General features: G+C 36.2%; 1 protein-coding gene across 1 annotated transcript in view; it reads left to right on the forward strand.

Moving 5' to 3' along the window:
- The window catches only part of LOC107037235 (transcription factor Sox-2), a 167604-nt gene extending 162906 nt beyond the window's left edge, over window positions 1–4698 (forward strand). The window contains exon 4 of the mRNA XM_029126044.1: window positions 3697–4698. The gene's annotated coding sequence lies outside the window, so the exon portion shown is untranslated. The remainder of the gene's footprint in view (window positions 1–3696) is intronic.
- The last annotated feature ends 4892 nt before the right edge of the window (window positions 4699–9590 follow it).

The raw sequence follows: 9590 nt of genomic DNA on the forward strand, positions 1-9590 counted from the left end.
CTTCAAATCCCACTTACGCATAGGTGTGAAATGTTCAGCTAATTTTACAAACGTGTCAGAAAAAAATAGTATCAAAGAGTACTTTTTTATCAAACACTGTAACATATCAATAATAAATGAAACAGAATTCTTACACATAAACAAAATTTAGAGATAGTGTTTCACGCCTAACCATGGGATCAATCTAGAAACCTCCATTCCCTCATAAAATTTTAATAAAATACTTGACTCGGTATGGAATAACCAGGTATGCAGCGAGGGTAATAAATCCTTAATACAGATCGGCACGCGATCCCCGGCTCGTTAGGGTGATGCATAGCGGATCGAGGTTTCCCGGGGTGTGTATACGGTAGCATCTACTGGGGATATCATTTTGGTCATCCAGTACCTACAGGGAAGTCATAACACCTACACGCCTGGTGCATGGGAGGTTCGGCGGAGAGACCCCCGTTTAACGGAGAGATCGGAGATAGAGGAGGATATTAATTGTGGGCATCGGCGCGAGATGCCGCAACCGGTGTTCTTCTTGGCTTCTGAATGTCCTGGCATAAACTAACGGTTGATAGCGCGTATGAATGTGCTTCTTGGCTTACACGGGATGACATTCATCTTCGAGAAATAATTTTTTTTACGAATTGATCAATAACTGGAAATCGATTATTGATGATTGCCATTTTTCGAGGATTAAAATTGATTCTCCGTTCTTTTCACGCTCTTGACAGCTGGAAAAAGTAATGATTCAACTAGTCCCAGGCTTGACACTCAAGTATATATTATACTCATTTCACGCTGAGTGACTATCAGTGAATGAATTCAACTTTCGGACTATATACACCCAAAAAAATGAACCTTATTTTTATATTTCAACGGTATATCTGAAGCTTTTCAAGTTGAATGTTTCAAACGTCGCAATTTAAGATTTGAAGATCTCAATTGAAGCTTTCTGAAAGTGTCAAGTTGAGACTTTCCAAACTCAAATTGAAGTTTTTCTTCAAGTTGAGCTCGCAAAGTTTCAACTTGAGAATTTTGAGAGTCTAAATTTGAAATCATAAATCTGAAAATAATGCCCGATTTTTTAGGTGCATAAGTAGACAACTTAATTAATCGAAAAAGGAAGTTATGAAGTCTTCAGCTATCTGATTCAAGTAAAAAATAATGAATTGATTCATCTCCCAAACTACCTATTTCAGGTAGCCTACACCGAGTCCATTTAAGTCGAAAAATACTTTATTTTAAAAATATGAATTTTAGGGCTACAAGTAAATTATGAAAACGTACTCTGGTTCAAATATTCTGGCTTGAATCAAGTATCCATTCAGATGCGACGTGATTCAAGCAGAATCTGGGACTCGATTCAAGTTGCACCTAACTTGAATTTTGTATTTGCACAGACGTATTGTCTAATTGAGCAAGGTTGCGAGATTGAATTGAATATTTTTCTATTCAATGATCTTTACAAAAAGAGAATAATGGTTTCGTATGATTATTCTGAACAGCAGCTTATGCGCATCAACTTGTGAACTGTAGGATACATGAACATCGATATTTCGAACGCACATTGCGATCCACGGATCCAATTACCAGAACACGCCTGGCTGAGAGTGTCTCATCGAATAAAAAACAACTGCGTACAATTATTATTCTTTCGATAATACCAAAGACAATTTGAAGCAAATTAAAAATTAGCAACGTTATTTCCAATAACGTTGAATGATAAGCGATAGATTTTTGAGTGAAATTACGTTCAGGCCTTCCTTGTTGAATCAATCCAATGTTTGGCATAATGAATTGTAGAATCGACAAATTATTTTAATGGCGAAAATTATCATAATTTTAGAATTTACTCTTCATTACTTCGTTTTGCTTCATGCAGTCAATCGATGTAAAATAATTTTTTTCTTGTAATTTTCCTCTGAGTATGAGTAAAACAACGCTGTAGGTAGCCACTGGGTTGGTAGGTATAACAGGGTGGACGTTTAACATATGACCAGCTACCAGTGTTATTAATGCACCGGTAGAGGTAAAGCGTTGGAGTCAGTTTCTACGTGCCCACGTATAAGAACGTAAGGTGTTAGTGTGATGGCCACCCGTGGGCCCTCTCTTTGGGCCATGTACCCTACCTTCCACTTGATTTCTCTCTTCTTTCACCCACACCGAGAGACGCGTTTCAAATCCAGACAGGACGGTAACACGAAACTCGGAAATACATCCGAGAGTCACATATCTAGCCTCGGTGAGCTATCCCAGCCCAACGAGTTATGTCTTCCTGCTGCACATCGTCGTCTGGGACTCTGCGCCAGTCTCCCGTTGTATCTCATTAATGCTAAATGTCGGGGTATTTTTACCTGTTTCTCCAGAAACGACTAAGGACTTTCTAATAAACTAATCTGAGAGTCCCAAAACCATTCAAAAATATTTTAAGACGTATTGAATGTTATTGCGAGGATTTTTTCTCTCTAAATTCGAATTCTGAATTTTCCACCTTTTTCTCCACAGTGTCATAACATATCGTACGACACATATGAAACAATAGGTGATTACAGACCACACCTTCCGCTCGATCTGTAACCCTCATCCTCGTCAACAACTACTTTTTTTCACTTGTATCGTAATATACTATTCTTGTCTCCTCTCGTCGTCGCGCGGAATCACTACTCTAGTGGAAATTTTGGTCAGGTCCAAGTCAAGACTGGATCAGGTCAGGCTTGAGGATTGATCAAAAAGTGATATGATAACTGGATCAAGCCCTAATCAATCACGTAACGCGGTTTTTAATTAAGACATAATCAGGCATAACGGTTCTGGATTTGATCAAGACAAAGGTATTCACACCGGATGACCTGTCCATCTAAATCAATAATAATTATTAATGATAATTAATTCAAAACAAAAGATAATTCAATTTTTCACTGTAGATCGCCTCTCTTAATAAATCCTTATCATAATTACCGCTGAAGAACACCTTCATTTTTGCCGATGCTGGGGATCGAACCGGGGACCCTACGATTACTAGTACTGAGGGCAAATGTATATTTGCCTTCACTATTTACCTTGTAGAAAAAATTCAGTAGCGAAGTGGTAAAACGGTACAAGTCAATTTTTACTATTGACCAGTGTTCAATGAATATCTCGGAATCTAAGGGAGATAGCGACATTTTTAATATAACCTTTCTTGTCGACCCGATTAAGAGCTACAATAAATGAAATTACGAAAATTTCGCTATCTCCCTTAGATTCAGAAATATTCCTCAAAAACTCAACTGAGAGATAAGTCGGCTTAAACAGTTTTAGCCCTTCGCTACTGAGAATTGATTGAATTCATTGAATTAGCAGTTCAAGGTGCCGCTTTTTATAGATGACCGTAGCTAAAAATTTTTAATTAGTTGTTAAATTTCAGCAACTAATTGTTGAAACTCACCAATTAGTTGTTGAAATTCACCAACTAGTTGTTGAAAAAAAGAATTAACAACTAGTTGGTGAAATTCACCAAATAATTTTCTCCGAATTGCGTCAGACAAAGTGCTCGAATCGCGCGCGTCATGCGGGAAAAAGACTTTTTGTCGTTCCGATCGTGAGGTAGCGTTTCACGAACGCTGGGCGTTCCTAGGCGCGTTAATGCGGATGAGAAAAAATTGAATAAGCGCAAATGAATGATAAACTTCACCTAATCTTCACTCTTTTCTTTTCTTCTTGCAGGTATCACTACACGGAAAAATACGCGCGCCACTACCCCGCACGCTCGCCACCACCATAAGCAGCGCACAAGGATCAGGACCCATCGTAAAAAGTACTGCCTCCTACGCAAATCGAGACGGATCCGCTCGGTCAAGATGTCATCATTCAACCCATTCCGTACCACACAACAAACAAGCCCACCTCGACGTCGATTAACTTGTAAATAATTAAACCACAATGGATGACAAAGTAATTACAAACGCAGAGAGACTAACGCCATTTTGTGTATACGGTTTTAAATTTTAAATATAAATAAACGGGCGTTGACGTTTGATAATTATCGCAATCATCTTTATTATAACAATTATTAATGAATTAATAACGAATTATCACTGTATCATAAATAACTCGAATAATTTTGTTGAGCATTTTTCGTTGAGCGTTATGAATTTCGTAGGCATTTTCGGATTGAGTGAATGGCGAGAGAATTGTTGCAATGAAATACGAAATTTCATTCCGTGAAAGAAATAATCAAAATGATGAACAAATGATTTCTCGATGATTTCGATAACTTTTTCTATAAGGAGAGAAAATTAATGCAATTGAAAATAGTTTTCTCAATGCAAGAACTTTTTTAGCATTTTGTAAAAATGAAAAAAAATCAGTTTTGATTGAACGGCACCTTTTACCCCAGCGATTTTCAAGATGTTCTGAAAGGAATTTCATGGGATGGAAATTGTTTTATCGACATCTGGTCAACTGATGCGATAAAATCAGATATTTTATGTCACTAGGCCCGAGACACCGCGATTCTAACCTCAGTGACATAAAATATTGTATGTCACACGTCAATAAAAGTATTACCTAATTTATGTGACTGTATAAGCCGAGCCAAAGGCGAGGATAATAATTATATATTAATTAATAATAATTTGTCAGATAATACTTTTATTACTTGATGATATAATGTACTATTTAGTCACTGCTGCTACGTTCATGTCGTACCGAAATAGTTATTTTCATCACAAGGTCCACAAAGTATTTTGTGACGAATGTGGCTTTGTAGGCCGAGCCGAAGGCGAGGCCTATAATCACATTCGTCAGAAAATACTTTTGGACCGTGTGATGAATGCAATTTTTCGTCAGAAGGCCCGTAAACCGCGATCAAACCGAGCGAAGCGAGGTTAGTATCGCGGTTTACCGGGTCTTCTCACGAAAAGAATTTTTTTGGTTACCCATAAACCAAAAAATGGAAACTATGGAAATCAGAAAATCATTCCAAACTCAAGTATCTCAAGAGTATTGACTGAAACTGTGTATCTCCGAAGAGATGACAGGCACCAAGTATCTCAGAGAAAATTCAAAAATACGTAACTCAGTAACTCCGATTAAATACCGTCTAATTCGCTCGATGCCTTTATCACTTGTAATACCACAAGAGTTTCAAAATTATCGGGTATTTTCCGATAGGTTCGTTGCAAACAAACAAAGGAGTCAAGTTTTTCAGGTTAAAAAATCACGAGTACGAAGCACGAGTTAATGAGAAAATCTAATTCTCAGAGAGATTCTGAGTTACGTGTTTCTGAATTTTCCCTGAGACTTGGTTTCCGTCATCTCCTCTGAGATACAAAGTTTCAGTCAATACTCGTGAGAAACTTGAGTTCAGAACGAAAGCTTTTTGAGTTACGTATTTTCTTCGCCTTCGGCTCGGACGCCAACTCCACGCGAGTAAAAACCCCATGGCGCTCGCTCCGAAATATACTATTTCCTAACTTCACAGCTAGAAAAATGAGTCTTGCCTTGAGATCAACATTATCAATTCAGAAATAATTATTTTCTCCGTTCTCCGAGTGTATGATGACACCGAGACGCAGCACTTCCGGAAAATATTATTTTTTATTTCTGGAACCAGCGAACGGATGCACCTGACTCGTGTGTCCGAGAAGGTTAAAATCCGCCAGGGTAATTTATTTTAATTTTATTTTCGGTACTGAATGCAGGGGTGGGGGTAAAGGCGGCTCGTTAATTATTCCATGGGTCGAGTTCTTACGCTCCCGGAATACGCGTCGCGTGCGTTTGTACATATAGGATGATTTTTTTGTCATTTTTTTACGGATGCGTGCGCCCATGGAATCGAAGAAGGGAGGAAGATCCAACACAAGTGTATGCGCATGATCGTTATCGTTCTGCGTGGGGGCACAGCGTGAGCCTCTTATTCGAGAACACCCACGCGTCTGCCCAGGGAGATATACCTACCCATGGGAAATGGTGGGGACAATTAATGAAAAAAAATGAGGAAGAGAGAAAGGAGAGATTTTATTTTATTCACGCAAAAACTTAATTTTTTCGGGATTAATATTTCATTCGATTTTTTTGGGGGTGAAACTTTTTCGGTAAAAATGAGATACAATTTTTTCTCATCGTACCAGTTTTTCAAGAGGTTTATTTATATTGAAGGGGGTTTATCCATTCCCTGGGTGGGCAGGTGTCTTTCAGGTTCCATGAAGAATAATGTATGATATTCACACTGTAAATATAGGGATAGGCTCACCGGAAGTGGAAAAACAGGGGAGCCAGAATCGATGCGTCTCTGATAGTCTGTACCATGTGATTGAATTGTATGAATTTATTTGAGATAATTGGGTGAATTATTGTCGATGAATAAACGGTGGATGTAGTTAATGAACATGAGTATTTATTTCACCCTTCAATAAAATAAATTCAGTTGGTAAATAGATTTAATGGAATTTTAGCGGATTTTTTTTATTAAGCATTTCTGAACCTTTAATGCTTTTGGTGCACGGAGAGAAATATTCAGTAAAAATTACGGAACTTCGATTCACTCACCGATTACGGAATGGACTCAGAAAATTTAAGTGACGGTATCGTAATTTTTCACTGAAAATTCAGAATATTTCTCTCCGTGTGATGCATTTTCTGAAAAGTTCAAAATTTAGAGTCTAGTCTTGCCGACTGATGAGAATCCTTTAAAATTATGAAAATCAGTAAATTGTCATCAAGATCCACGAACAGCTAATGGTTCAATGAGGTATTTAATGAGTGTATTTGTAATTTGCACAATTATTTTTTGCAATTTAGTTGAAATTTAGATGAAATATTTTTTCAACAGAACTGGTTATGATTTTTTTTTGTATTAGTAGTAGTAGTATCTTTATTTGATTCCCCTCAGGGATATAAAGAACTTCCGCCTCATCATCCATCTGCAGTCATTCAGTTAAGCTATATTACTGTTTTGTTTCTTTTATTACAATATTTACAAAACTTAATTTTTTACTTAATAATAAAATAATAAAAATATTGTTTCTTTTTGTATTATGCAACAGAAATTATTGCTGTAATGAAGGACATTTTATGCATCCGAAACATTGGCAGGAATGTCCGTTTTTTAATCTTCTTCATTTTATTTCAGTAAAATTGTTTTAATGACCGTAAATGGCTGAGGAGTTGAAGTTTTTGGATGAATTACAAGCGATTGAATTATTTCACGAATATCAGCAATGTCTAAACAACTCTTATAGTGTTCTTTTATTTTTTGATGTTCTTGAAAAATTTTATTTACGAAAAAATTTCATAAGAAAACCTAGCGATTTTGATGGAAAATTCTATTAGTTTTTGACAGATTCTATTGAAGAATTTCGTAGCTTCATTACGGATTCTTTTAATCAAAAAAATTTCCAATAGAAACTATTTTATAGGAAAAATCTTTCTCTATATATTTCATGCCGGAATCAGGTACATGCATCATGCTGAATCGAATACAAAATATATTGGGTTCAGGTATATAATTTCAGATTCGAGTGTAAAATACACTTGAATCAGCTTTATTTAAAAAGTGAAAATCATAGAATTTTGAAAAGGTATATTTTATATTTTACGCCAAGAAAATGATACCTTATTTTAATATTTCAAAGTTCTTAAAATAAAGTTTTGAATTTTTACTTTGAAACCTGAAATTCGCAAATTGAGAGTTTTGGAAGTCTCAGTTTGAGATTTTGAGATTAAAATTTAAAACTTCTGAAAATCTCAAGTTGAGACGTTGGAAACTCTTAACTCTAGTCTGGTCACCTGTGTTATTTAGGCTCCAGCGTTGCCGAATCCATACTACACTTCCCGGGCGCATTTAGCAAGTTCCCACCAACGTCGCGCAACAGGTAATTTCATTTAACACGGGAAAAAATTGTTCACCTGTTGGAAATAATTTTTTTTCTCCCAGAATTAAGGATACAATATTGAAAAAAAATACTAGAATTTTCCAGATACTTCAATTGACGAATTCAATTTTTCTCAAATTTTTCCGGTCAACCAGTCGATGGCAAGGTGAATAAAACGACGTGTTGCGGCAATTCCCTCGCATGGTGACCAGTCTAGGGTTAAGGATGTTTACCCATTTTCAGCAAATCTTATTTTATCATCTTTAAGGAAAATTCTATAATTTTTTTAGCTGATAGCAGAACATATGAAACTATAATAACTTCTTTGGTGTTAAAAAAATTAATCGCAATAGTCTCGCCAGAAATAAATAAACAAATTTTTCTTCATACTTGGGCTCTTATGGGATTTATGTTGAAGTCTATAATTCACCTACTAGAAGACTCAAAACATAGAAATAAAAATAGAAGGTAATGTGCAAAACTATACTGAATCGAATGGCCAGAGAAAAATTTGGGTTACCCGGCCAAAAAGAGGAAATATTTGAAAGATTCTATCCCATATAAGCGCATGCGTTTGGTGCACTTTGTCGACTCCATTTCTAAGTAATAAACGTGGGTTGGTTGATTGAAATTGTTATTAAGATAAAGGGAATAACTTCATCTCTCAGTTGAAAAAAAATTAAATTCTTTTTTGAATACTTGCGACTTTGGATAAACATCCTTAATTTGAGACTGTCATCGACTCAAGTTGATATTTTTGAATGCCTCAAGGAAAGTTCTGAAAGTCTCAATTTGAGATCATAAGTCCAAAATAGTTTTCTTTTTTAGGTGTATATTTCAAAAGATATATTTTATATTTAAAAATCACCGAATTCTGTAGGATTTTATCACTCACAAAATTTTAGAACCGCGAGTCCCTGAAATCGAAGAATATATCGCTAAAACCAAAAACTTTTTTTTTCTATGTTGAGCAATCCTCGATAAGTATTGAGAAAGAATAAACTGGCAATCACAGTCCATCGACAGATTGGATCGAGTCTTGAACTTGATGGTAAGAGGTTAAGAATGTACCTTTTTGGAGCTTCACAGACCTCATCCAGGTGTCTAAGATGACGTTCGAGATAACAGTGGTTATATATTCCTCCATCCCAGGACTTCGAGACAGAGTGAGTTTTATATCTTCCTTGAGCTCGATCCCACTGTGCGCAACGAGTCGTCTCTCTCGTATCTCATTCCACTGCACATCAACCCAGGTAATATCAACTACGGCTATATATACGTTGGACCCACTCTGACAGGCCGCACGTCATTACACGATGACTCGACTCGATCGTTAAGGCGTAGACTCAAACATGATGGGAAAAAACCGTAAAATAAGCGAGAGAAATAGTCCAGAAAATTAATTGAAAAAATGATAAAATAATCCAAGAAAATGAAAATGGAAACAACAATAGAAATAACTAATTTGAAAAAATTGAAACGTATTTCAAATATATTTCGACAAATATTTTTTGTCATTCCGGCTGTAAGGCAGCGCTATACGTTCGGCGTCGCAAAAAATGTCATTCATCACTTCGCCAGAAAAGTTTCTTTCGGCCTAATGACGAAATAGTATATTGTGCCCCTAGAGAGTAAAAGTATTTTCTGACTCATGTGATAACGTCACATTCGTCAGAAATAATATATTTCGTAACGAGTGCAAAAAACATTTTCTTCACGCTGTGACGAAAAGTGAACTTTTCG

This window comes from Diachasma alloeum, unplaced genomic scaffold (genome assembly GCF_001412515.2).
Source record: "Diachasma alloeum isolate Michigan unplaced genomic scaffold, Dall2.0 Dall_scaffold_00214, whole genome shotgun sequence".
NCBI classification, from domain to species: domain Eukaryota; kingdom Metazoa; phylum Arthropoda; class Insecta; order Hymenoptera; family Braconidae; genus Diachasma; species Diachasma alloeum.